Source organism: Xenopus laevis, chromosome 7L, assembly GCF_017654675.1.
Source record: "Xenopus laevis strain J_2021 chromosome 7L, Xenopus_laevis_v10.1, whole genome shotgun sequence".
In the NCBI taxonomy this organism is placed as follows: Eukaryota; Metazoa; Chordata; class Amphibia; order Anura; family Pipidae; genus Xenopus; species Xenopus laevis.
The window spans coordinates 39,684,697-39,697,167 of NC_054383.1; the positions used below are offsets into that span (position 1 = coordinate 39,684,697).

General features: G+C 38.7%; 1 protein-coding gene across 1 annotated transcript in view; it reads right to left on the bottom strand.

Annotated features, from left to right (window-relative positions):
* lrrc20.L (leucine rich repeat containing 20 L homeolog) overlaps window positions 1-9,751 on the bottom strand; it is a 112,604-nt gene extending 102,853 nt beyond the window's left edge. The window contains exon 1 of the mRNA XM_018225398.2: window positions 9,623-9,751. The gene's annotated coding sequence lies outside the window, so the exon portion shown is untranslated. The remainder of the gene's footprint in view (window positions 1-9,622) is intronic.
* Window positions 9,752-12,471: the final 2,720 nt, after the last annotated feature.

Sequence of the window (12,471 nt, forward strand, 5' to 3'; positions counted from 1 at the left end):
TAATAAAAGCAAGATTGCATTCTGGCCACTGAATTTTCCCTTGTAAAAAACAAGCAAAAAAACACCAGAAATATAGTAGATGCAGATCCCCTGGCATAGAGAATGAAAATCAGATGATTTTGCAGATTCTATTCTGAAACCCCAGATGCATTTGAGAACGACTGGATATTGTAGGTCTTGTAGTTTCTCTCTATTTTTATTCACTATAAATGGAGCAGTATCAATTTACAAAGTTGTGCCACTGTTTTTCCAAGGAAAGGCCAAATACTGACTAAATGAAGTTCAGAAACCAGAAACAAATAGTTGTTCACCATTAAAGGAAAACTATACCCCCCCCCCGAACAATGTAGGTCTCTATTAAAAGATATTGAATAAAACAGCGCATATGTAAAACCCTGCCTCATGCAAATAAACAATTTTCATAATAATATACTTTTTAAGTAGTATTTGCCATTGGGTAAACATACGTAAATAGAAACTGACATTTAAAAAAAATAAGGGCCATCCCTTGGGATAATACCTGAAAGTTTATGCCAAGTTTATGTCAAGTTTATGTATAAGTCAATGGGAGAGGTCCAGGGACCAATTTGGACTAGCCTTCCTGATATTCAAGTTTTTTTTAGGAAAAAAAAACTTGATTAGAGGGTAACATTTGTGCCAGTTTTAGATATTTAATTCTTTTATTAAATAACTCGAATTTCAAGTATTTTTGAATTTAATTGTTAAAAAAAACACATGAATTCGAAATGTGCCTCCCTTTGTTGTACAGCCTCTTGCAGGGCACAGCATGCAGGTCAGACAAGGGCTCTGGTTGCTAACAAAGATATCAGTCACATAATACTCGTTACTCACACACCACAGCTTTTTCCCATCTGAAGCCTCCAGGGCCCTTGTCCTGTACAATGCATTGGCATAAGTGTTGTAAGCTGTACAGGGGCCTCCTTCTGCTAAGGAGCACTTACCCCCAATTCTCAGCTGTGACCTCATATACAGTGCCCAAGCTTCTTTATCAGACTCTCAGCTTACCTACACCTGAACTCTCAATTACCTAACTCACCTCTGGCATCTAGCCCAAACTATTACTCCTTGTTGGGACAACAGGCTGTCCATCCTTGCTAGCCCTCTCTACCTTTCACTCCTAAAGTGAACTCACTTGCCACTACTATTCACTAGCTTGCCCCAACAGTACCACCCTCCCCCAAGGGACTACGATCTGATGCTGCTTCTCAGATGTTGCAGGCCAAAAGCAGAAGTGCCCCAGCAAAGCATTTATATAGGCTCACAGGTGGGCTTAGCGCCACCTCCTGGCTACACCTGCTTACTGCTAACTACTAACATACATTAAATATCTTTATTTTAACCCCATTAGAAACATTTCCATTGTTTACAATGTAATTGTGCTGTAAAATAATAGCTAGACCAATAAGCCAGCGAAAAAAAAAAAAAAATACACAGCAGCTAAAAATATGCCTTTATTTTATGCCACTTGTTAAATTACTTTCCCAAAGTATATCATTTTACACAGCTTGATAAAGAAGCAGTTTAGCAGCACTCCAGATATTAGTATACATGTATGGGATCCATTATCGGGAAGCCCGTTATCCATCTTAATGAAATAATTCATGCACTGGTGAGGGCATTTTAGCTCCAGATTTTATACTGCAGCCTAAAAGGACATTAAGCCAGCAGTTTTTATAGAATAATGACCAAACAAGTAGGTATTTCCCTCGAAGTCTCATACAGTTTTTAGGAACAAATGTGAACTGTGTGTATTCATAATTCTTTTTATTCAATTGCATAATAAGAATCAGGTGAGGACAGACGGAGAACTGAAAGCATTTTGTAATGCAATATACAGGTAACTCAATAACTGGGGATACAATAGCATAATTAAGCATAATATATGCCCATCCCATATTGCAAGGTGCCAGGACATATCACAGTTTGCCAGAATGACTAAGGGCTCCACCAGAATGTACTATATTTAGTATATGATCTTCTTATAAGACAGGAGGATTATGCGCTGTTTCGTTTGCTGTTGGAACTATTTGTTTCTAATAAAACAGATACAGTATTCTAATGACCAAATGCTCTGAAGATCGCCAATATCCAACTTACTAGCAATGCAGCCTCAATTCTATGTGCAGAAAGCAACATATCAGGCTGCTAATGCTTCCTAGTATTTAAATTTAAAACACTAGAAAAAGCATCCTATAAGTCAAGCTTTATAGACTTATTAAAGGGGTAGTTCACCTTTAAATTAACTTTTAGTATGATGTAGACAGTGATATTTAGCTTTTTATTCAGCAGCTCTCCAGTTTGCAATTTCAGCAATCTGGTTGTTGGGGTCCAAATTACCCTAGCAACCATGCATTGATTTGAATAAGATACTGGAATATAAATAGGAGAGGCCTGAATAGAACCATAAGTAATAAAGAGTAGCAATAACAATAAATGTGTAACCTTACAAAGCAATTGTTTTTAGATGGGGTCAGTGACTCCCATTTGAAAGCTGGGAAGAGTCAGAAGAAGAAGCCCTATAATTAAAAAATTATACAAAATAAAAAATGAAGGCCAATTGAAAAGTTGCTTAGAATTGCCCATTCTATAACATAATAAAAGTTAACGTAAAGTTGAACCACCCCTTTAAGTTTAACTTTAAGTATTATCTGCTTGAAAATCAATGACATGGTTAAGCCATTCCTACTTTCTTCCTGCAATCTATCATCAAAAAAGTGTGTTTTGTATAAAGAAGGCCTTTTAATCAGCTGGCTTCTGCTACATTGCCTCAGGAGTCAGAAGTGCAGAGAATTTAAACAAGTCTGGTAGTGCTTTTAAATGCAACTACACATTTTTGGAGAAAGAACCATTATAAAACAAGCCAACATTTTTGTGTATAAAACACAAGTATAAAAATCACTCTGGTCCTCAACTACAACTAAGGGCTGTTTTCCAAAAATGCATGCCAACAATGAATTAGAGCTGCCATGTGAGTAGTGTTAGTGAACACAGAACAGCAGCGAATGTTATGACCCTATAAATACAGCAGCATGTCAGCTACAATCAGGCTCCTCCCACAGACAAAAGTGCAGGGAATGGATACAGCCACTCCATTTTTTTAAAAAAAAATAAAAAATGACCCGATACAGTGCTTTTCTAAACTTCTTAATCTGGTAAACAACAGAACTGCAATGTAAAAAAAAGTACTGTACTTTTTAAGTTATTTTTCATCAAATTTTAAATACAACTTTTCAGAAAAGCTTTTCTCAAAAATAGGAGATACTTTATTTTAAGTTGTTCACCTTTAAATTAACTTTTTGTATGATGTGGAGATATTCTGAGATAATTTGCAGTTGGTCTTCACTTTTTATTTTCAGTGTTTTTTTAATGCTTTAGCTTTTAGTTCAGCAGATCTCCAGTTTGTAATTTCAGCAGATATTTGGTTGCTAGGGTCCAGATTACCCTCGCAACCAGGCAGTGGTTTGAATGAGAAACTGGAAGATAAATTAAAGAGGGGCCAAATAGAAAGATGAGTAATAAAAAGCAGCAATTACAATAAAATAGCATCACACAGCGATAGTTTTTGGATGCTGGGGTCAGAAGATGAGGACTCAAAATTAATTTGAAAAAAAAACTAAGATTAATAGAAAAGTTGCCATTCTATAACATACTAAAAGTTAATATAAACTACACTTTAAAGGTGTTTTTTCACCTTCCAAACACTTTTATCAGTTCAATTGTTTTTTCTAAAGGTTCAAAGACTACTGAGCACAGAGACCCTATACATTAACATGACTCTATATATCAGCAAATATTGTTTCCTTTCTTGGTTAATCTATCTAATCGAATTTAATCTATTCTAGTGCAATCACCCCACATGCAAAAACATTTGGGGTCATGGCTTTCTGGCTCTTGTGTGTCTTGTTGAGCCAACCCTAGTATAAATACAGCAGAACCACATTTTACATAGCAAGATTTTATGTTTCCTGGAAATAATGTGGTTTTGTTGCAGTCACATTCAGGCAGGTTGCTTTTTTTCTTTCCTGGATTTAATGTTTTCCCAAAATTTAAATAGTTTACATAGTCCCCTGGGAAACGTAAAAATCGGGGATCTACTGTACTTGCAGATCAACAGATGAAAAAAGAGTTAATTTGAATATGTCTGTTATCCATAATATGTGGGGCCTTTGGTTTTCAAAGTAAGGAGGAGTCTTTCCGTAATTTGGACCTCCATACCTTAAAGTCCGATGAAGCACTCATTTCATGTTGAAAATCATTTCAACATGAAATAAACCAAATAGGATTGTTTTGCCACCAAAATGGATTCATACTGCTCAATTACAAGTTACTATGGGGATCCCATACGCATTACCACACGGATTATATTATATATTTATTGAGTCCAGTGCTCCATGGAGCTTTGTTTTTCTACTAAACCTTAGGATGACAACAGGATCCTTGCAATGAAGTTGCTGTGCTGTGTGGGTATTTAGGTCAAGACAAAGTAGGTTTAATTTGAGTCAATGAAATGCTGCCATGAATATTATATATATCACTTAACACTGTATTTAAGGCCCAGAAAAACAAGAAATCAAACAACAGGTTAGACAAGTTAAAAAAACATTGGATACAATAAGCAGTTTGTCTGCATCAAAGAGAAGATATTTTACATTACCATAATTTAAAGGAGAGCTAAACCCTAAAAATGAACATGCCTAAAAATGCCATGTTTTATATACTGAACTTATTGCACCATCTTAAAGTTTCAGCTTGTCAATAGCAGCAATGATCCAGGACTTCAAACTTGTCACAGGGGGTCACCATCTTGGAAAGTGTCTGTGACACTCACATGCTCAGTGGGCTCTGAGCTGCTGTTGAGAAGCTAAGCTTAGTGGTTGTTGCAAATTATCAAGCAGATAAAACAGAACATTTCTAGCCTACTTCTTTAGTTTAACTTTCCTTGTCCTTTAAATAAGTATCTGAAGTCAAATGAAAAACTTTAATTTTTATTGGCTCTTTTAATATTGGGGTATAAAACACACTTTTTCTGCATGCAGACACCACTGCTGGGACAGCATCTAACAAGAAGGTATAGGTGTAGGCTATATGATCAGGAATGCATTGGACCTGGGGTTTTCCAGATAAGGGATCTTTCCATAATTTTTTATCTTCATAATAAACATTAAAAAAACCAAATATGATTGTTTTGCCTCCAATGTGGATTAATGCATCTTAGTTGGAATCAAGTACAAGCTACTGTTTTATTATTAGAGAGAAACAATTAGAATTATTTGCTTTAAATTGGCTCTATGGGAGAAGGCCTTACCATAATTTGGAGCTTCCTGGATAACAGGTTTCTGGGTAAGGGTACCTATACATTTTTTGTAGGGTGATACACTTTTATATATTTTTTTGTCACACATGGTTTTTCGTTTTTTTGCAGATGTATTGCTTTTGAACACAGTGTTTGTTTGTCCCTTTCTATTCACTGCCCTGTTGATAGTAAGACAAGGCAGCTGATTAACAGACCTGTCTTTGCTGGGGACTTTGCAAGACTTTTGCAACATTGTTTAAAGTGTAACAAGCAGGAGTTAATTAAATGCTGCTTTTAATGGCAGCTGTATTTATAAATACCTGCACTGAAAAATTCTAATGGAAAGTTGCTTAGAATTATGTTTTCTTTTATTTAAATGTTTTTCTTACTAAATCATGAAAATGCTAGTCACTTTAACCAGTGTAAATGTAGCTCCATCTAGAACAGCTCTCAGTTGTTATGTACAGGTATGGGATCCGTTAACCGGAAACCCATTATCCAGAAAGCTCCGAATTATGGAAAGGCCATCCCCCATAGACTCCATTTTATCCAAATAAACCAAAGTATGATTTAGTTTTTCTCTGCAATAATAAAAAACAGTACCTTGTATTTCATCCAAATCCTTATTGGGAGGCAAAACCAATATATTGTGTTTATTTAATGTTTACATGATTTTCTAGTAGACTTATGGTATGAAGATCCAAATTATGGAAAAATATGTTATTCAGAAAACCCCAGGTCCCAACAATTCTGTATAACAGGTTCCATACCCGCACTACAATTCATAATTAAAAATTATGCTGAACAGACAGTGTTGAATCCAAGACCTTCTGTATAAAGGTTTAAACGTTATCTCTTTGCCAAATGCCATCACAAGTCAAGCTGGTTTCTCAAGCCGAGGTACAAGTATCTGGTTATACACCCAGCTAACAACTTAATAAGACTAGCAATTACCATATGTTTCATCATAAATGTCATATTGTACTTGTTACACCTAGAATTTAAAAGGATTGGATCAGAAGGAACAGAATTATGTTTATAGCAATTTCAATCTTTGCCATGTCCCCCTTAGCAAAGGTTCCCAAACTGCAATGGGGCTATTCAAAATTGCAAACGCACTCTCTGCCTTAGGGTTTAAGCACACGGGCAGATTCGGGGAGATTTAGTTGGCTTGCGACTAATCGCCTCTTCTGCGGGGTGACAATCTGCCCAAACTGCCTTCCCCCTGCCATAATGACAAAACGCCAGCGCCAATGCACTCGCTGCACTTCGATTTCCGAAGTCGTCTGAATTTGCCTCACGAGGAAACTTTGGATATCGAAGCGCGCAAGTGCATTGTCCCTTTAAGATACATGGAACTTTGATTTTTAACTTAAAGGGAATGTAAAACCAAAAAATAGTTTTTTGCCTAATAAAAGGAAATATTATTCTAAGCATCTTTGCATTATACATTCATTACAAATGTTTGATGGTTCTTAAGTAATTTGGATATGTATTTCTATTGAGCAGTGTTTGTCCCTATCTATTGTCTGCCCTGTTGGCTCAGACTGTTGATACAATGTAACACAAGGCAGCTGATTAACAGACCAGTCATTGCTGGGGAACTAAGATTTTTGCAACATTGTTTAAAAAGTAATAACCTGAAGTCAGGCACATGCTGCTTTCAATAGCAACTGTTTTTACAAATATCTTTAAAGGGGTGGTTCACCTTTAAGTTAACTTTTAGTATGTTATAGAATGGCTAATACCAAGCAACTTTTAAATTGGCACATTTTTTTTAGTTTTTGAATTATTTGATTTCTTCTTCCTACTGTTTCCATCTTTCAAATGGGGTCACTGATCCCATCTAAAAACAAATGCTCTGTAAGGCTACACATTTATTGTTATTGCTAATTTGTATTTCTCGTCTTTCAATTCAGACCCTCTCTTATTCATGTTCCAGTACGTTATTCATACCAATGCATGGTTGCTAGGGTAATTTGGACCCTAGCAACCATATTGCTGGCACTGTAAACTTGAGAGCTGCTGAATGAAAAGCTACATAACTCAAAAACCACAGATAATAAAAAATTAAAACCAATTGCAATTTGTCTAAGGGTCAATCCACACGAGCAGATTCAGGGAGATTAGTCGCCCCATCAACAAATTGCCTCTTCTTCGGGACGACAATCTCCTGAACTGCCTTCCCCCTGCCCTCCGCCAGCTAAAATGGAAATTCGACTGCGGCAATTCACATGTGGCGCTTAGTTTTCTGAAGTCTGCAGCTTATTTTCCTTATTAGAGTGAAAGGGAAGAAAACATGAACAAGTTTGGGATCTACAATTATGGCTGCTGTGATTGTGTGGAACTACAACTCTTAACTGCACTCTGAACTTTGCAGGGATTGAAAACTGCAACCTCGGCAGCTGTTACTGTGTTGATCTACAACTGCACTGTATGTTCAATCTAAAGCATGCAGGGTAAATTTAGCTTTAAACCAAGTGTATTACATGACAGAATACTTGTGTGATCTCCTTCTCTTTATTCTATTCACTATATGTAGAGAAGCCAAAGAACGTAAAGAAAGGGAGAAAAAGGAAAGTGCCACAACCTTCTATTCCTGTATCTGCTTAGTAGGAGACTAGTGGTTCTATGTATAATTTGGCTGCATTCCAAGTACAGATTTAGCTTATCTTCAATGAATAGACTTTTTAAAAAAACTGCCCTGAACACAATTTTGCTGTAACTAAATATCCTGTTAGAAAATACCATGCAATCCTTTTTTTTTTTTTTTACGATAACCTGCATTCCAGAAACTGAAGGGCCACAAGTTGGACATCTCTAGCAAAGCATAAAACATTAAGGGGCATATTTATCAAGGGTCGAATTTCGAATTGAAAAAACGTCGAAATTCGAATTCAAAAAGTCCAACCGAAATTCCTTTTTTTTGGCCGAATAGATCCGTTTTCGATCAAATAGGTCCGTATTCGACTGAATTCAAATTGTATGAATCGAAGGAATATCGCATTCGATCGAATTCCATTCAAAGTTTTTTCCCAAAAATTGACTCCAAATGGGTTCTAGGAGGTTCCCCATAAGCTAAAACAGCAATTCGGCAGGTTTTAGATGGCGAATGGTAAACGTTGAATTTTTAAAGAGACAGTACATTCAAATTTTTTTTAAAGTTTTTTTTTATTCGAAAATTCACCTTGACCTTTGATAAATCTGCCCCTAAGTGTCAGGGCACACAGGCAGATTCAGGGAAATTAGTCGCCTGGTGACAAATCTCCTCTTCTTTCGAGGAGACTAATCTCCCTGAACTGCCTCCCCTGCCTTCCCGCGGCTAAAATGGAAATCGTGAAGCAACTTTGGACGACTTCGGAAAATGAGTCGCGACGAGTGCCATCCTGCCGGTGATTTACATTTTAGCCGACGGGAAGGCAGTTCAGGGAGATTAGCCGCCTCGAAGAAGAGATTTGTCGCCGGGCGACTAATCTCCCTGAATCTGCCTGTGTGCCTTTAGGGTAGCATTATAATAGCCACTGATTGCACACATCTAGTAATCCACAGCATAACAGCTACCTGCTGATTGGTTGCTATTGGTTACTAGACCAGTTGCAAGTGTTGAACCCCTAGGTGTGTTGTTAAAACATAGACAACCATACTCTACCTTAAGGGTTAGTCAAAACGAGCAGATTCGGGGAGATTTAATCACCTGGCGACTAATTGCCCTCTTCTTCTGGGCGTCAATCTCCCCGAACTGCCTTTGCATGTCTTCCCATCCGCTATAATGAAAAGTCGCATGTGCTAAAGCACACGTGGCGCTTCGTTTTAGGAAGTTGCCCCAAGAGGAAACCGGGCGACTTCGGAAAACCAAGCGCTGCGTGTGCTTTAGCGCAGGCGACTTTCCATTATAGCGGATGGGAAGACATGCGAATGCAGTTCGGGGAGATTGTTGCCCATAAGAAGAGGCAATTAGTCGCCCCAAATCTGCTCGCGTGGACTAACCCTTAGACAACATTTATATAAAAAACATGAATTTATATTGCAACAATGGATTTACTACCTGCCAGCAGTTATAAAAAGCATAAACTCAACGTATAACTTGGTTACAGTTTGAAGCATACCCAGGCTCCAAGTATTTAATTTGATATAGGCAACTCTTAGTTTACATTGAAGTTGGGCTGTATGCCTCAGTCCCATTGCTGAATGACTCTGCTAAAATAAAACCTTACAGCAACAATTTTCTTTGCAGAGCTGATGGTTTAACAAGATTCTAGACTCTAGAAGAGAAATAGCTGACACCGGCCGCTCTTGTCATTGTCTTACCGGTAGCTGCACACTCTCAGCTCACATCCACAGCAAGACTGAATGAACAAGAGCAGCTGCCGCTCTCAGTGACATTTCCCCCAGCCAATCCTGAGAGGCCACTCCCGAAGCTGGCCTTATAGGGAGAGACCATTTGCCTCCTATCAGAACCCAGAGAGGGCAGTCGTTTGTGATTGGCTACTATGGTTTGGCAATAAAAGAATTCTGATTGGCTGCATACACGAGGCAAAGGAGCAAGGATGTCTGTGTGCGAAGCAGAATACAAACATTAAGGGAGGAGTTTTGACAGGGGCGGGGAGCGTGTAGCACATCTGCCTATCACATTGTGTCCTTCAAGGGGCGCTTCTTGATGAAGTCACGGCAGTGCTCTCTCAGAATGTTTTTGGCAGGCTAGTATTCAGTGTGTATCCCTGGAGCAGTCATAAGGGAAGGGACCTGTCTTACACACAGCAATGGGACAGTACCACCTAGTGTAGAGCTATGGCAACTTTATAATCCTAATGAACTCACATGGTTTCTGCTCTCATTTCTTCTCAGCTTCACTTCTACACACATAAGCATTATTCTATCTGCAATATCTAATGGCATGTTTATATACTGTGTTGGCTATATTTAGCAATGGCAATTGGCCAGGTTTCTTTGCAGATTTTCATTTTGGTGCATACAAGAACCATAGACTACAATGCAAATGATGGAACCCTTAAGTACAGCTATGTCAGATCCTTTATTATCCCTAACCAGGGCCGCCATTAAAAATCACGGAGCCCATACAACAATTTTCGGGGGCCCCCTGGGCCCAGCCCCAGATCCCACCCACTCCACAGTTAAAACACCACACATACATCAGCACTAAAAACGGTAACACACATACAAGTTATAAAAAGCTATTGATGGTCAGGGCCCCTTATAAGTAGGGTTACTACCTTTTCGGGAAAAAAATACCGGCCATCCTATATATTTATCTTTTGTCCCTATTAATAACATTGGGATCAACCATCATTTTTACCGTCTAGGCTGGTAAAATACCAGCCAGGTGGCAACCCTACTTATAAGTTAAAAAAAAACTGTGGCACCAAGGCCCCCATAACATTTTTTTTGTAAAAAAATTGGTGGTCAAGTCAGGGCCCCCTGCAAGTTAAAGAAAATTGGCGTCAGGGCCCCCCTAAAAGTTTTTAAAAAAAAAAAAAAAAAACATTGGGCCCCCCTTACAAGTAAGAAAAAATCGGGGCCTCAGAGAATATTTTTTCAAAAAAAACATCGGCGCCAGGGCCCCCCTTACAAGTTAAAAACATTTGGGGCCCCAGAAACATTGGTGGCAGGGGCCTATAGAATATTAAAATAATACATTGGTGGCCAGGGGATTAAAAAAAAAATTGATGTTCGGTAGAATTGAATTAGCGACTTCAGGACTTCAATTTCGGCTGTTTTCGTGACTTTGTCTTTTCGCCGCTTTGGATCTTCAGATCTTTTCGCGGCCTCGGGACTTCAGGTCTTTTCGTCGCTTTTGGGACTTCAGCTGTTCGGCACCTCGGCTGTTTGGCTTTTCGGGATGGAAAAGGCATTGCGGCTAAGAGGGCGCTGGCTTTTTGAAAAGTACAGCACAGCCGGCCTGTGCCCCACTGATGGCGTCCCTGTCCCTAACAATAGTGTAACCATTTAATTCCAGCTGCTCTCCATGCAGAACTCATTTTATTGTGACCCTCTTTCTCAACTGAGTATGTGGTGTAACTGCCTTACAGACCCTACAGCCCCGGGTATAGTGTTTACAAGTGTGAATTTTGAATCAACCAAAAACGCTATAGGTTATTTAACTATAGCAGGAATTGTACCCGATATTTATTCCCCTCGCAAGCAAACAGGGCCACCAGAACAGTAACAGTGATGCTTTAAAGGGGTTGTTCACCTTTGAGATAACTTTTAGTATGAAGTAGAGTGTGATGTTCTGAGACAATTTGCAATTGGTTTTCATTTTTTATTATTGAAGGTTTTTGAGTTATTTAGCTTTTTATTAAGCGGCTCTTCAATTTGCATCTTAACCAATCTGGTAACTAGGGTCCAAATTAGCAGGCCTGGATTTGTGGAAAGGCCACCAAGGCCCGGGCCTAGGGTGGCAGAATTTTAGGGGGTGGCATGCTGCCCAACAACCACATTGGTTCAGAAACACTGGGAATGCACAAGAGATACCATAGTTTTTTAAATTTCCCATGCACCAATCCCCATTGCTCTGGTCCCGATGATGACAATTTGCCCGAATAAAGGGGAGGGTATGGGGGCAACAAATGGCAGTAGGCATAGGGGCGCCCACTATGTTAATCCGGCCCTGCAAATTACACTAGCAACCATGCATTGATTTGAATAATAGACTGGTAAATAAATAGGAGAGGGCCTGAATAGAAAGATGAGTAATAAAAAGTAACAAGAGCAATACATTTGTAGCTTTTAAGGAGAAGGAAAGGTTAAATCTAAGTTAGCCTTATCAAAAAGGTCTATATAAATATACCAGTAAACCCTCAAAGTAATGCTGCTCTGAGTCCTCTGTCAAAAGAAACATCACATTTCGTTCCTTCTATTGTGTACACATGGGCTTCTGTATCAGACTTTCCTGCCTTCAGCTTAAACCTCTTTGCCCCGGGTGTGAGCATGCTCAGTTTGCTCCTCTTCCCCCCTCCCTTCTCTAAGCCCAGAGCTAAGAGTGAGCAGGGAGAGACTCAGGCAGGAAGTGATGTCACACCAAGCTAATATGGCAGATGCTATCCTAAACAAACAGAGAGCTTCTAGAGCTGTTTACTCAGGTATGGTAAAACATTCAACAGAATAAATATAGTGTTATAGCTTATAAAAAATGGTTG